This window comes from Rissa tridactyla, chromosome 10 (genome assembly GCF_028500815.1).
Source record: "Rissa tridactyla isolate bRisTri1 chromosome 10, bRisTri1.patW.cur.20221130, whole genome shotgun sequence".
In the NCBI taxonomy this organism is placed as follows: Eukaryota; Metazoa; Chordata; class Aves; order Charadriiformes; family Laridae; genus Rissa; species Rissa tridactyla.
In genome coordinates this window covers 183,144-191,950 of record NC_071475.1, presented here as the reverse complement: position 1 = coordinate 191,950, position 8,807 = coordinate 183,144, and the positions used below count along the sequence as shown (strand labels likewise).

General features: G+C 45.6%; 1 long non-coding RNA gene across 5 annotated transcripts; it reads left to right on the top strand.

The window, feature by feature from the left end:
• Positions 1 to 76: 76 nt before the first annotated feature.
• Positions 77 to 5,913, top strand: LOC128915833 (uncharacterized). Of its 5 annotated transcripts, none has more exons than XR_008468760.1 (5): positions 81 to 176; positions 1,500 to 1,570; positions 2,433 to 2,544; positions 3,080 to 3,207; positions 4,805 to 5,913. It is a non-coding gene; the product is annotated as an uncharacterized LOC128915833 (long non-coding RNA). The 5 variants fall into 5 exon arrangements; XR_008468759.1 differs by having other exon boundaries at positions 1,497 to 1,570; XR_008468761.1 differs by lacking the exon at positions 81 to 176 and adding an exon at positions 197 to 370 and having other exon boundaries at positions 1,497 to 1,570.
• The last annotated feature ends 2,894 nt before the right edge of the window (positions 5,914 to 8,807 follow it).

The following is an 8,807-nucleotide window of genomic DNA, read 5'->3' as shown; positions in this document are numbered from 1 at the left end:
GGGCGGCCCGGGCGCAGGGGATGCCGGGAAGGGGCGCTATAAAAGCCCGGGTGCTATTTACGCCGCGCGGGGTGGGTTGTTGCGCCTGCGCCATGCGGGTGGGTGCTGCTGCCGCTGAGGGCCCGAGAGTCAGCCGCCCGCTCTCCCCCCCCGAGGCCGCCTCTGGTGGAGGCGAGGTGTGGGAAAGTGTGTGTGCTTCCTCTGTGTGTCTTCCACCCGTGGGGCTCGCTTGGGGCCCAGCAGTGTGTGCCCTGTGGGCAGCCCTCCCCATTGGATGTGGCTCTCTAGCTGGGCCTTGCTAGGCCAGGGGAAGTCGGCTGTGGGTGGTGGTGTGGTATCAGGGTGCTGCGTTTGTCCCCTGGCCTTTCAGGTGAGGTTCTTGGGGCTGGGAGGTTGTTCCCAGTTTTTTCTCGTTGAGCAGGTAAGCTCCGCTGGTGACAAAAACTGAGTGGAGCTGGAGGAAGCTGAGGAGCTGTTGGGCAATGAGTGCAGGAGAGAGCTGGAAGTCTGCACCATGTCTTGCTGCCAGGATCTTCTGAGCATGCCTTTGGCTTGTGTGATGGGAAGGACTGTCCTTATCTTGGGATGCAGAGCCCCTGAGGTTGATGCAGTGCCACCTTTGTGCCCTGGAGGAAGGGTGCTGTGACATCTGTTGCCTTTTTCCCTCTTTGCCCACATGAGAAGGTTGAACAGGTGTAGCTGGCCTTAGGGGACTCGCATTGCTTCGTGTACGGAGGGGATTGATGACAGTCAGCCTGTGCATGTCCCTCTCAAAAGTTCTGTTATGCAACAGGCATGGTAGCCTTTAGCTGGCATTTGGGGATAGCCAACTTAATCCAGGTTCCCTTGAGGGAAACTGAGTGCTGTGCCAATCCTGGTATGTGATCCTGTTAATAGGTGCCTTTTCCCATCCCCATTCCCTCCTCACTTGATGGCATTTGCATTGCTGGCTAACTTTAGACTGACCTTTTTATGGACTACTCTCTGGTGTCCGTAGAGGAAGGAACTGCTTAACACCTGTCAGTGAGCCTGTCTCTGGGACTAGCTCGCTCTGAAGCATTTTGAGGAAGCTGACTTTCATAAGCAAACATTTGATACAGACTGATAAGTGGTTTTAATGTGTACAGCTTGGTACTGATACTCGACAGACAGTTGACAGCGTTCATGGTCATGAGGCGCTGTGATAGTTTGTCCCGTGGGGTGACTGGTACACCTCCACCTCTGATGTTACAGGAACATTGAGACAGAAGTTCACTTGTCTTAAGTCAGTAGTGAAATTACCTATGTGGTTTGGGCACCAGCGTGGTGGGGCTCTAACCACAAATCAGATATTCCTAGGTTCTTTTCATAATCTTTTTTTTAAATTATTATTACTGTCTGATAGAGATCCTTGTGGGCTACTTCTTTTTTTACGATCCATTGGGAAGTCTGGCCTTTGTTTACAAAACACTGTTGGGTGTTTTGATCATGGTATGTGTGTGCTCCTTTTCCTGCAGCAGTATCTCCTTGCCCAAGGCAGAGAGCTCTTTGTATTTGGATGGGTCTATGGCCCCAGGTCCTGTTCTCTCAGGTGAGCACTGTTCAAGTGGACATCATGTTAATCAAAGTGCTTCAGGAGCCGCTTTGTTCCAATTTGGTAAATAGATAGCTTTTAATGGATCAGAGCTTTGATTTTGATGAAGATGGTAGCCAACAAGCTCTACAACTGGCTATGTGGATCCTCAGGCTAACTCTCTCTGTAAACCATGCCTTTTGAAGGTGTCTGTAGTGCCAGCTTGCCACATTCTCTTCTCTTTGTCTCATCTGTGTGTCACGGTTCAAAACAAAGTCTTCATCCTGACTTTTATGTTACAGCCAGGACCCCACTAGGTGTCAGCTTCAATGATGAGAAGGTAGTAGAGAAATGTAGCTCTTCTCACATGGCATGTGGAGACTTCATTTGTGAGTTAAAGCAACATATTCTGAAACAGTTTGATCATAAATGTCTCTTTTTTTTCTCCAGTTTATTTTTTGCCAAGATAAGACTCCATACAGGGGAAAAAAGTTTCTTAACTGATAGCCAGGAACAGATGAAACGTCTGAGAATATCTTTTGCAGATATTTTTATTACAGAGATACCTTTTGCAATCAATTCCACTGAAGTCAGGCAGTCTCTGAAGTGTGTTTATAGCTATCAGAAAATGCAACAAAAACTGTGAGGAAATAATAGGAAGCATTAACTGATTTTTTTTTTTCCTTAGGGAGTATAACATGGGTTATGTTTTTAGTCAAGCTGCACACTTGATTGAAGAGTAAACGTAGGTTTTGTGTCAGGAAACAAGGAGAACACCACAGCATGACATTATTCAGCAGAAGTCCTCTGTAACTTACCAGCTCAAATGTTTTCTGTTAGTTAATTGTATCATAATTTGCTTTTATAAATTTTTTTCTAGATACCGTTCCCAGTTTCCTGCTTACCAACATAATATGATGGCATGTGAATGTTGTCTCTGATTTAGAATTACAAGCTGAGCAGCATTGAAGCATCTGTCTACCCCCAGGAAGGTATATTTGTATGGTGGTGGTGTGTGTTGTTTGGTTTTTTTAAGGAAAAAAAAAATGAATCCCCAACAACTTACCTTTCCAAGCTGATCTGGATATCCAGCACCTCTTAAAGTCACAAACTTTCATCTGAACCTAGGCTGCTCAGATTCAGAAAGGATGAAAATTAGCAGGTCAAACCCACTCCAGACATGTTAAGTGTCTTCCCAGGTTCCTCATATGTGGCCTAATTAAGCAAATAGGAAGTGTCCCAGTGGTGCCAGTATAAAAAAATGTAAAAGCAGTAGAGTCCAAACCAAAGGGAGATCTATTTCTTCCATTTAGGACATCAGTATTCCTCTCTCCCCGGTCTACACTGCATTTAGGCCAAGTGCAGGTGTTGATTAAGTCATTTTTTGACCTGTCTCACAAGTAAAGAAGCCTGAAGGGCAAGTTGTCTGTCTGAAGTCCTAAAGGAAGTGGCCACCTCGAAATCCAGTCCTCTAGCATCCTCCTTCCCTGTTGCTGTAGCAATTAACTCACTTGTGTCTCTCCACAGGTGCCAGCTTGCAGATGAGCTCCAGTGCTCTGGACAGGGGAATTTCACAGAACAGGGAACTGCCCTTCCTCAGGGAGAGGGAAAGCCAAAGCCTCTGATTTGCAGGGGGGAGCAGAAGCTCAAAAAAGGTGCTGGCCTTTAGTCAAATACAGGGTCTTGGCCATGGTTGGAGAAATTAAGCCTATGAGCCCCCGCTGACTGCAGTTGAAGTGTATGAGACTGGCACAGGTTTGCTTGTGCCATAGGCACCTCCTGGGTGGCATTGGTCAGGCTTCCCTGGCCCAGGGAGCAGCGAGCGCTGCTGCAGGACTGCTGGAGGAGAAAGCAGCTCTCTGTTTCTGCCAAGAGAAAGCCTGGTACAGAAACTATCGAGGTTCAGAGGAACATAGGCCTTCCAAGAACAGCTTGGGTCTCAAAGCTTATCCCCTGCCTCCCCAGATGGACCAAGCGCTTCTTAAAATCCTACAGCAAAGCAACCAGAAATCTTTGCTTTCAATACTCCTTGTCTGAGTGTGGGATCCTCCTGGTCCCCTCATTGTGAAGGTGATTTATTACCTGAACTGAAAGTTTCTCACATCCCTACCAGGGAATGTGTATCCACAAGTCTGTGCCTCTTGGAGACCCTGGCTGGCTCTTGGGCATGACTGCTCCAGACAGTAGTGACTTTCACAAGCTCACCCCTTAATCCTAGTGTGACCCACCTTCTCCTCTCTCACAAACAGGGCACAAGCAGCTCCTTATGTTCTGAAAACCTTTCATATATTTCACTGTAATTTTCTTCTTGTTGCAAGTCATTTATTTTTCTGCACAATTCTTTTAACTTGTGTCTCAGTTGAAAGCCGCTTTGAATTTCAATTCACAATTATTTAGCTTCTTTCACACCAACATAGCACCTCTGCTTTAAGCTTGTATGGGGCTTTAAGTGCACGGTAGCTGCTGTGGCAACAAAATGCAATGAAAGTAAGTTTACCATGTGATTATGTGCGGAGAGACTTAATTAAAAACACTAGCAGAAAAAGCTACAGTTTGACTAGCAGGCAGCAAGCAAGACCAATGAAGTTCAGTTTATGCTCAAAGACCAAATTTATCCAGAACTTTGAGATTTTTAAATGGACAAAATTTAGAGATTTTTTAGTAGCATCCAGCAATAACTCTACTATACAGAAATTGTAATGCTTTGTAAAACATCAGAATATAGAATGGAAAAGGAATAGAAGTTTTCAGTTGTATGATAAGGCATTTAATATTAACTCTTTTTGTGCAGTTTAAGATAATCAGATTGTTTTCTTCCTGTTTTCTAAATTTAGAAATATTTGGAAGAGCTCTAGTGAATTATACTGTGAGAAAGTGAAATAAAACCAGTTTCCCTTCTTAGTTCTGGAGGGTATACTGAACAGAATATATTGATGCAACTTGAAAAAATTAGATTTCCCCACCATTTTACTAGTATTTCAAAAATCTGTTTTTCTGTTGAGTGCCCTCCCTCCCCCCAGTTCTGGTTTTATTTCAAGAAACAGCAAAAAAGCCCTTAAATATTTGCCCCATTCTAGATACAGACTCTGTGTGTGGCACAAATGTACAGCACATGCGACTCTCCATTTATAGGCTAGGCTGGCTTGTCAGCAGAAGGAACACATCAGGGATAACATCCTACTGGGACTAAATTTTCATACTTTATTTCAGCCTGCCATTAAATGCTCAGTAAATCCACTATTTTCCTTACAGGCAGGATGGAAGGATTGACAGACACCCCCCCAGAGTGAAACGTGCTGCAGCTGAGCAGCAAGGACAGACCTGCCGGTGACCTACAAGAACCTGCAGTGCCTCTGCTCCACTCCCTTCCTGCCCTCTGCTGCTGCACTCTGGAGAAGCCAAATCACAGAAGGATCAGAGCAGGACACCTGGTGTGTGCTTATACAGTTGGAAGGGGAAGGAAGTCCTGGCCATGCCCTGCTGCTGGCTGTAAGGCTCACCCAAAATCGTCTGCAGCAGGGCAGGATGAGAACTGAAGCTTTAGTAACGCTTGGTGCATTTGGCTGGGGGGTCCTGTACCACCAGGAAACTGTCCTGGAGACTGCCGCTACCTACATGCAAAAAATGAGAGAAAATGCATAATATCCACCATTATTCAAGTCCCCTGCTCCCAAGTGACACGAACACAGACTTTTAGGCTGCTTTTAGTGCCTTCTGACAGAGGAGAGAGCTGTCAGCTCACCATTGAACTGCTCAGCAAGCAGAGGTGCCCACCTGCGAGCTGGTTAAGCTGTCTGCCTGGCCCACTGAAGGAAGAAGTTATGCCTGACTTGCAGGAGGTGGATGCTAACCTGAAAAGCACTTAAATGTTTTGCTTTAACTGTATGTATGGGGTGTTTTGTGACCCTGTACAATGAAAACCACAAGAACTTGTGCGTGGGGACAGTGGGAGTAGGTCTGAGCAGCTCTTCAAAGGTGGCATGTTTGGCAGTGGGGTATTCCACTTCTTGTTGCTGCAGTGACATGCCCCTCCGTTGCACCAAGAGCCACTGGAAAACTGTAGCCTGCGCAATACCTTTCCGCTAATAGCTAGAGACAGAGCACCCTCCTCCGTGTCCAGACGATGAAAGCAGCCCTTTTATCTGGGATACCTGCCAGGCAGGAGAAAAAGGAAAAAGCTAGGTCAAACTGGTCTGAGATTGCTCAAGCCAAGGTGGACTGGTCTGAAGTGGAGTAAAAACCTGATCTCATCTGCTATTTCTCCTGGTCCGACTCGTCAGTAGCCTTCTTCCCTCAGCCGGTAGCAGTGTGACAAGGTATGGCTTAATTACAATGCTGAAATAAAAATCATTTCTTCATTAGATGTTGCTTTATGGTGGCATCAGTCGTCTTCTGTCCAGCTGCTCATGGCAGAGCTCCAAGCAAGCTGAATCGTGCTGGTTTGGCAGGTATATGGGGTGGTGGTGGTTTGAGCGCGCAGCTGGGCAGAATGGGGCTCTGAGTCAGAAGCTCCTGGTGACGTTGCTAAATTCAATTTGCCACAAAGGTCTTTTTCTACTTCATACTGGAGCTGTCTTTATGCAGTCTTTCTGCCTTCAGAAATATGGCTCAGGCCCAATTCTTGCGAGTCATATGCATTCATTCGTTAGCCGTTGGAAAAAGGCAAGTGAGGAAAAAGTGGTGGCCGTGTTACATATTTGTGGACTGGTTTCCACCACGCTTGTCTTCTGACAGCAGTTACGTGACAAAGATTGAAAGTCAAGGCAGCCTGTCTTCCTACCCAGGATATTGAGCTTCATTTCTCCAGCCATGGAGATAATCCCTGCGTCAGATGACTTCATTTTAAATTGTAGCGAAACCCTGAACTGATGATTTGGGAGCACACAGTGCCTGTTGTGGTTCTGATTTTGGAGTGTTGCTTTGTGCCCAAGAAAGATGGATTGTTACTTGGCTAAGGCTAAACGAGGAAGTAATATCAAATGTTATATGAAACAGAATCTCTTTTCAGCCCCATTCAGTCCTCCAAACCCTGTTCATCTTTCCCCTGGTGCTAGAAATCAGCAGCCTTTCCTCCACCTCAGCTTAATGCTAATGGTTCTGAGCTGATCTGAATGAATGGTAAATCTTGTGTGTCTTCTACAGTGGTAACTGACTCACATCAGCTCACTTGATCACTTATTCCAGGAAAATAACACTCAAATTTGCCACAGAACTGTCCCTGAGACACTGAAATATTTGTGAATTCAAAGCTTTTGCAACTCAGAATGGCGATTTCTGGAAGTTTTCCTTTAAAATTGTTCATATTGAAATGTGGGGATTGTATGAAGAGCCTTGGTAGACTTCAGTTTGAGAGTTTGAAATTGATCACTTGGACAAACAGGAGCCCTTGCTCCAGGCAACTCTTCTCAGATTAATGTAGAATTGCACAAAAACCTCCCTAAGAAAAATCAAGGCATAAGCCTGGGACTTAATCTCTCCATTTCATGATGAGGGTTTTTTAAGAATATTTTAGCTTGAGTAACTCAGGAAAGGGCTGTATCTATCTGGAAAAAATGTCTTTTCCCGGTGATGGACTTAATTCCCCTCTCGTATGGGAGGAGCAAAAGTTTCACAGTGAAATGGGAAAAAGGCTTGCTTTTAGGCTTCTGAGTTTTGGCACAAGTCCCTGTGGGATGTGTGTCACTGGCCCTCCCCAGCCTCTGGCATTTCGTCACAAAAATAGGACCTTTGCTGGTACTGGAGTGAACAGAGAAAAACACAGGGATGTGCTCAGGGCAAGGAGGAACAAAATGGATGTCCCGTGTGGATGGCTCTGTGTTAACAACCACGGTGTACCTCTGTCATGTCAATATATTTGGTAAGGCCATATATGCCAGGGCTGAAGACCCTCCTGCTCTCTCAAAACTTCAGAGGGACTCCGTAAGGCTAGCTCAGATGTGGCTAGACTGACCCCTGAATGGCAGCAAGGAACAGTTAAATCTCGGAACTGCCTCATAAACTTCTAAAATCTTGGGAAATTGACTTACCTGCAGAAGCCAAAGACAAAATACAATGTTGAGCCAAAATATCATTTTGTTATTTGGAGATTCACCTCAACTCAATTTCTGACTTTACAGATTAGAGCAGCAGTTTCTGAAAAACAGCCTGGTCAGAAAAGCTGCCAGCTTTCAGCAGAAAATGTGCTTTAGCAGTTTATATGCTTTCTGCTCGATTGGTCCCTTATGCTGAGGCTGTTCTGCACTCAAGTGTCACAAAATACTTCTGACAAGCTGTGACACGTTTGTCCACCATTGCTCCTCTCTCATTTCTCTGGACTGCGTCTCAGTCCTTACCCTCTTCTGGCTTTGTCTATTAAGACTGCAACAAAACACAGCAATTCTGAGCTGTGATCTGCACCCCAGGTAGATTTTTTTCCAGCAGTCAACAAAATGGCTGGAATTCTCTCAATTTTCCTTAGATATCCCTGCCTGAGTTAGTTGTCTAGATTCCTAGTGTAGAAAGGCAGAGATGAAACTGAGGCATGGCTTACCTTAGCCTAAAATAGGAATAGGTGCCTACAGAGAATTTTGGCCTGGAGGGGCCTTTGTGACTGAACTGGAACCAATGCAGCTGCACTGTAACCTACATCCATGGTCTACCTAAAACTCATTGATTGATGCCAGTCCCAGCTCGTGCAGCTGAATGGGAAGAAGCTTGTTCAAGTCTCGCTGTTACTGGTTTCATCCCTGAAGAGCGCAGGTATCTTGTATGGAGGTCTCCAGTTTAGAATTACAGATTGGTTGAGGTGGGAAGGGACCTCTGCAGATCGTCTTGTCCAACCCCCATGCTCCAGCAGGGTCACCCAGAGCTAATTTTCCAGGACCATGTCCAGATGGCTTTTGAATATCTCCAAGGATGAAGACTTCACAACCTCCCTGGGCAACCTGTGCCAGCACTTGGTCACTCTCACAGTAAAAAAAAGTGTGTGTTGATGTTCAGAGGGAACCCATTGCCCCTTCTCCTGTCACTGGGTACCACTGAAAAGAACCTGGCTCCATCCTCTTTGCACCCTCCCTTCACGTATTTATTACACATTGGTAAGATCTCCCTCAGCGTCTCAGGTCTGAACAGTCACAGTCTCTCAGCCTCTCCTCATAGGAGAGATGCTCCAGTCCCTTAATGACATTAGTGGCCCTTCGCTCGTGAAGTATTTTTTCAAGACAGTTTTTTGCCAGGAAGGAGATGAAAATCTCAAAACAAAAATGTCTTTCAACTT